This window comes from Brassica oleracea, chromosome C4 (genome assembly GCF_000695525.1).
Source record: "Brassica oleracea var. oleracea cultivar TO1000 chromosome C4, BOL, whole genome shotgun sequence".
Taxonomy (NCBI): Eukaryota; Viridiplantae; Streptophyta; class Magnoliopsida; order Brassicales; family Brassicaceae; genus Brassica; species Brassica oleracea.
The window spans coordinates 1,963,733-1,970,086 of NC_027751.1; the positions used below are offsets into that span (position 1 = coordinate 1,963,733).

Consider the following 6,354-nt stretch of genomic DNA (forward strand, 5'->3'; position numbering starts at 1 on the left):
TGTGATTTGAGGCTCCATTATCAAGGTACCAAACCTTTTCTATATCATGGTTAGCCTCAAAGATAGCAGGGTTCACTTTCCTTTCTTTGAGATAAACTATCTCGTGTACCATCAACTCATCAGCGTCTTGAGTGTCATCGTCTTTCTTCTCAACCGTCTCTTGGAGTTTAAGTTTTTTATCCGGGCAGTCAGTCGCATAATGACCTTGTTTATCACAGCTAAAGCTTGTGATGTGAGATATATCTCCACTATGTCACTGTTTGTACGCTTCTCTTTGATTATGAAACGATGATCCATTACGGCCACGGCCTCTTCCTCTCCAGTTAGAGTGACCACCTCGGCCACGGCCTCGTCCAGCATTGTAACTCCCTGCATAATTTTTTTGACTCGCATCACCATACATTACCTTTTCTTGATCATCGTTGTGATCTTCTTCCTCTTCGGCGATCCGTTCTTCATATGCCTTCAACCTACCAACTATATCCTCAAAGCTCGTTTCGTTAAGATCAAGAACTTGCTCAAGAGAGGCAACCATATGAATATATTTCTTTCTAGGCAAGCTCTTTAGAAACTTCTTCACAAGTTTAGGTTCTTCAATTGTCTTGCCCAATGATGCCGACTTTGATGAGATTTCCGAGAGTTTTCCAGCAAAGAGATCGATTGTATCATCATCTTTCATCTTGAGTCTATCAAATTCCGCCATTAGGGTTTGCAACCTAGCTTCTTTGACTCTCTCAGCTTCAACATGGCGTGCTCTTATCGCATCCCACACCCCTTTTGATGTATCGATGTCGCCAACTTGTAGAATTAAAGCTTCGGGTATGGATTGAAATAAGAATGATATAGCCATATTATTTTTCTTCTCATCCTTTGATCCAGGATCAATTGTCTCCCACACCTCACAAACTTTAGGTGCTATCTTCATTCGCATGGACCAGACGGTGTAGTTCAAAGAGGTTAGCATCAGCAACTTGATAGAGGGAGGGCCGGTGTCTTTGTTCTTGACGATCTCCTCTTTGATGTCCGCCATGGTTGCAATTCTTGTAATTCGTTTGTGTTTGGCTCTGATATCAAATATAGAATCGCAAGGTTAATAAGAAGTTCTTCTCTTATTCAATCAATCAATAGCTTTAGGAAAATACCTCAAGCTTTTGTTTTCAAAATCACAATCAACTCTCACGGTTTTATCTAATGACAAAGGCTATATTTATATAGCAACCAAAAACCTAATCCTAGTTGATAAACACAAATCATATCATGATCATTATCTAAACAAATCATAATCCAACTAGAAATCAAATAACGTGTTGCTTAAGGTTTCTTCAAGTTCAAGCTAACTCCAACAATATGTATATTTTAATCAATTCAATTTATATGTGTATATCCACAAGTATAGATGTACATATCATACTTTTTGTATACTTTGTATCTATGTGCATGTGTGTTTGATAGCGAGACCATGCTTGTATTTTCTACACAATCATTGGAAGCAAATGGATTCCATCAAATCTAGGTGAACATATGTTAACTAACACGTGTAGTTGGATCCCAGAATGAAGCTAAGATAATGATGGAACTCGAGCTTGATAGACCATTTCCGCAGAGGATATATAAGGAAACAGTTTCATGATAGCATTTGAGTACTCATACTCTCTTCACATAAGAAAACCAGTGTTTGGTTGGTTCCTTTTAGCCAAGTGATAACTGTAGTCTTGTAGAACACTGTATATAAGGTATTTTTATTAATATATAAGCCAAGGCCATATCCTCGTGACTATAGCAAAACCATACATAACAAAACGTAATTATAAAATACACATACAGCATAATAAGTTTTCCTTCTTTTTGGCCCATTCAAGAGGACATGGGTAAGACGTATGTAATAATGTGAACTTTCTTGGACGGAAGGTCGGGAATCTTGAAACCCTGAGAAAACACCTTCTTTGCCTCTTCGTCTGACACAGGTGGTGAAATGACAACTGGCTCGTCTGGGTTTCAAGTTAACCGGAGTGGCGATCTTGTTCTTATGCTTGGTCAACAGATACATGAAACTTAACTTTTATCTTATATAATTTTTTCGCAAAACCAACCAATAAATCATATATACATGCAATACTTAGTGAGACAATGAAATAATTACGAAGGAATATTTACCTTGCTATCAGGACCAACGATATGGAGGGCACGTGATTAAGCTGCGGAATGATCTTTTCTTTTGTCTTGGTTAGCTGTTATTGGGTACTTGTTGGGAAGACCTACATAGCTAACGGAGTTCAATTTCTCTTCTCACCACAAATCGTTCACTGTAGCCCGAATCTTTGATCGCAACAGAGGCTCCCAGGACCTACCTTTGCAGCCCATGTACGACATCCCAAATTTTGCATCCTTAGTCTCTTTATACAACTAACTACTAACAAGTTTTATTATTTGTCAAAAGGTGGTGGCAACAACCCTTACGATATGACATGCATGGAGGCAATTGTGCTTCTTGCAAGTACCAAGTTAGAGACTCTTGCTCAAGGGACCAGTGAAGCTAATGATGAGACGTTTGGACCTCCAGACGATGTGCAACCTACATCAAGCACTGATCAGCTGGAATCCAACACCGAGATTGTTGGTGATCTACATGTGTCACCACCTTTATTGTATACACTTAGTCCCCCTATAGTTCACCGTCTTTGTCATTCTAAGTTCTGTTGCTTTCTAAACATTTGAAGTTTTTACATATTACATATTAGAAATATGCATCCACTCTTACCGTATTCCACACTTGAAATGAAAATGAAATTAAAAATCCATTTACAATATGTATTTTTTTTTCGTCATGGTAAGTGAAAGAGACAACCACCTAACAAAAACAACTATTGCTTCTTCAGATGGCTCTATACTTGACGGCAACGGTGCTTGATAAGATCTCTATAAAAACTCAAACATCGCATGTCAGCAAACGAGGGTGGGTTTCAATTTCAAGCAGAGAAAAGGAAAAAGGTAAAGACCTGCCACTGCTTGGCGACCTAGGCTGGGTGATGTCCTTCTTGGTGCTTGAGAATGGCTGCTCAGTGATGGCAAAGACATTCGGGAAAAGAGTGAAGCCATGAACCCAGGGATCTGTGATGTGTTTTAGACAAAAACTAGTGTTAGTAAAGTGACAAACACTACCAATTTGAGAAGCTGGATAATGTTAGCAAAAGGTAAGAAAGGCATATAACCTTACCAAAAGATGTTCAACCGATACAAGGAACCAGCAATTATGCCACAGATACCAGGTAACATGGATCTTTTCCAAGAAGATAGTAAAAGCTACAAAAAAGAGAAGCCGAGTAACTTTTGCATCTAAGAAAAAGGTTCTACTGTATAAGAAGAATTTTATAAATAAACATTTTATGGTATTGTTTACCTGGACACCGACAAGATATATGAATGATTTGTCAGAGAAGTGAGCGCCAAATACATTGAACCTCTTAGAAACAGGAATGTCCAAGTAGAAGGGTACAAAGTAAGCAAATACGAGGGCGTATGGTCCAGATGTCAGTAGGTTTGCTGTAGTATCTACAAACAAAATAAACAGATACTTTTATATGCCCGCAGCTGCTTATAAAGAAAACCAAGAAAAACAGCTCTTGGTAATGTAACTCATGGACCAGTAGAAGTGTTTGTAAGACAGAGTTTGACACCAACAATAGATCATTATGGGTCTTAATCATCCCTAGATACATTGGTGATTGGTGAGACTAGTAACCAGGCTAATGTAAAGCTTAATTAATAACTATATTCCCTTACAGTTGTCTACACTATTGTAAAGTAAGGAGTACTATTTTGAAGATTGAAAGATACACATACCTTTAAACAGAGAGAGCACAATGCTCTGTAGAATTAGTGATACAAAAACCCAGAGAACAAGATGAAAACCTGCATAACGAGTACTACTTAGTGTCTTGTAAGCATAATAGTAGGATTTCAATCGTTAAGAAACTAAAAGCAATCATCTTTCTAGTTACCAGGATAAGGGACAGAAAATGTCAAGACAGAGTAAATCTACAATGAAGAAAAAACTGAGCTGAACTATCCCCTTACCGAGTGCTTATTTGAACCAATCTGTCTCTCAAAGACTAGGAAGTAGTAAAGCAAATACACGCCAAAGAGCAATTCCGGGGTGGACGAGAAGGCGAAATTCGATTTGATTAGCTTCCATATCCGAAACTTCTCAAAAATATCCTACAAATGACATAGGCAGAACACAATCATTTTATTTTTTCATTACAGTTAACCAGCCTTTCACAAAAAAAGGAAGAGACTTTCATAAGAGTTACTCTACAGAGACACTCAAAAACAAGAAGCTTTTAAACAATCAAACATCTTCCAAGGCTATAGACATAACACATGATGAAGGTCAGCCTAAATCTGTTTTAAGTATTCTATCCATTATCAAGCTATCTAAACATCATGGTGAAGATTTGAAGCCTTAGTCTGCTTAAGCAATCTATCTGATTGAAGCCTAAAAGATTATTGGTCTAGCTGCTCTGCTCCCCTATCAATAAAGCAAGAACCTTTGAAACTAAAGTGGAAACCTAACATAAAACAATGATGGTGAACAATTGGTACCAAGGCTGTATAGAAGAAGTGTTGTAAAACTGGACCGGATAGAGCAGGATAGCAACAAATAATTTGAGAAATAGTGTAATAAATGGAACACCGGATTTAACGTGGAAAACTCCAAAGGGTAAAAACTACGGACAAGGTAGAATAATTTATTACGAGAAAAATAATAGGAGTTACAACCTCTCAATTATAACGGAGAAATCGATTAATCATTTTCTCGTTATAGTAGGAGAAAATACCCAAACTCTCTAAATAATTTTCTCTCAATCCGATCTCAAATACCCGTAAGAAATTATCTTAAAAATAGAAAAAAATTCCTTTTTTTTCTCTCTCTCTCTCTCTTACGTTCTTCTTCTTCTTCACTTCTCTTTGTGATTTTGATTTTTGGATGAATGTGAGGTGATGGCATGGCTTGGTATTTATAGAGATTACGAGGATTGGTAGGTGCCTACAAGAGTTGACAAAACTCATTTCCATTTACGGCCACCGTCCAAGCCGTCAAACGTGATCACCGTCCATGCAACACCGTCCTCACCTCCGACCATCATATTGAAAACGTGTTTTAACAATCTCCCACTTGAAGATTTGATTGAGGATCAATCGGATCTTCACACCATTCTTTCTACCTTGTCATTCTATGTTGCTTACGTCTCCTTCAGGCCACAAGAGGATCGACACCAAATAAACTTGTCAGTAGTGACTGCTTTCGTCATAAAATCTGCTACGTTTTCTTTTGTATGAATCTTCTGCATATCCACCGTGCCCTCATCCACTTTCTCACAAACGAAGTGATACTGAACTCGTATGTGCTTGGTTTTTGAATGAAAGGCTGGATTCCTTGCAAGATGCACAACACTCTGGCTATCACAAAAAGGAAAAAAATTCTCTTGTTTGTGCCTGAGTTCCTCCATTACCATTTTCAACCACATCGCCTCTTTACTAGCTTATGTAGCTGCTACATACTCTGCTTCGGTTGTTGATGTAGCCACAATTGACTGTAGTTTTGAAACCCAACTTACAGCTCCGCTAGCGAGTGCAAACACGTAACCGGTTGTGGATTTGCTTTTATCTAGATCGCCTGCATAATCTGAATCAACATAGCCTCTGACAACAAAGTCTGATCCTCCATAACATAATGCAACATCCGAGGTTCCTATGTACCGTAAAATCCTCTTTACAGCATTCCAATGCTCTTTGCCAGGATTCGCCATGTACCGACTTACTACTCCCACTGCTTGTGCAATGTCTGGTCGTGTACAAATCATTGCGAACATTAAACTCCCCACTGCTGCTGCATACGGTACTCGAGACATTTCCATCATTCCTTCTTCACTGCTAGGACTCATACCGGAGGATAACTTGAAATTAATAGGAAGTGGGGTAGAGATTGGCTTACAATCTTGCATGTTGAACCTCCGCAAGATTTTCTTCAAATAATTCTTCTGTGACAGCCAAATCTTCCTATTATTTCTGTCTCGGTGAATTTGCATCCCTAGAATCTTGTTTGCTGGTCCCAAGTCCTTCATCTCGAACTCCCTAGCCAACTGTGCCTTCAATTCATTGATACGATCATTGTGGGGGCCTGCTATCAACATGTCGTCTACATATAACAGAAGAGTAATGAACTCTGTTTCACTAAACCTCTTGAAATATGCACAAGGGTCTGCATGAAGTCTGCTATATCCAAGGCTCATGATGAAGGAATCAAATCTCTTGTACCAACATCTTGGCGCCTGCTTTAGACCGTACAGAGAT

General features: G+C 38.6%; 1 pseudogene; it reads right to left on the reverse strand.

The window, feature by feature from the left end:
- Positions 1-2,687: 2,687 nt before the first annotated feature.
- On the reverse strand, positions 2,688-5,144 carry LOC106337823 (annotated as a pseudogene).
- Positions 5,145-6,354: the final 1,210 nt, after the last annotated feature.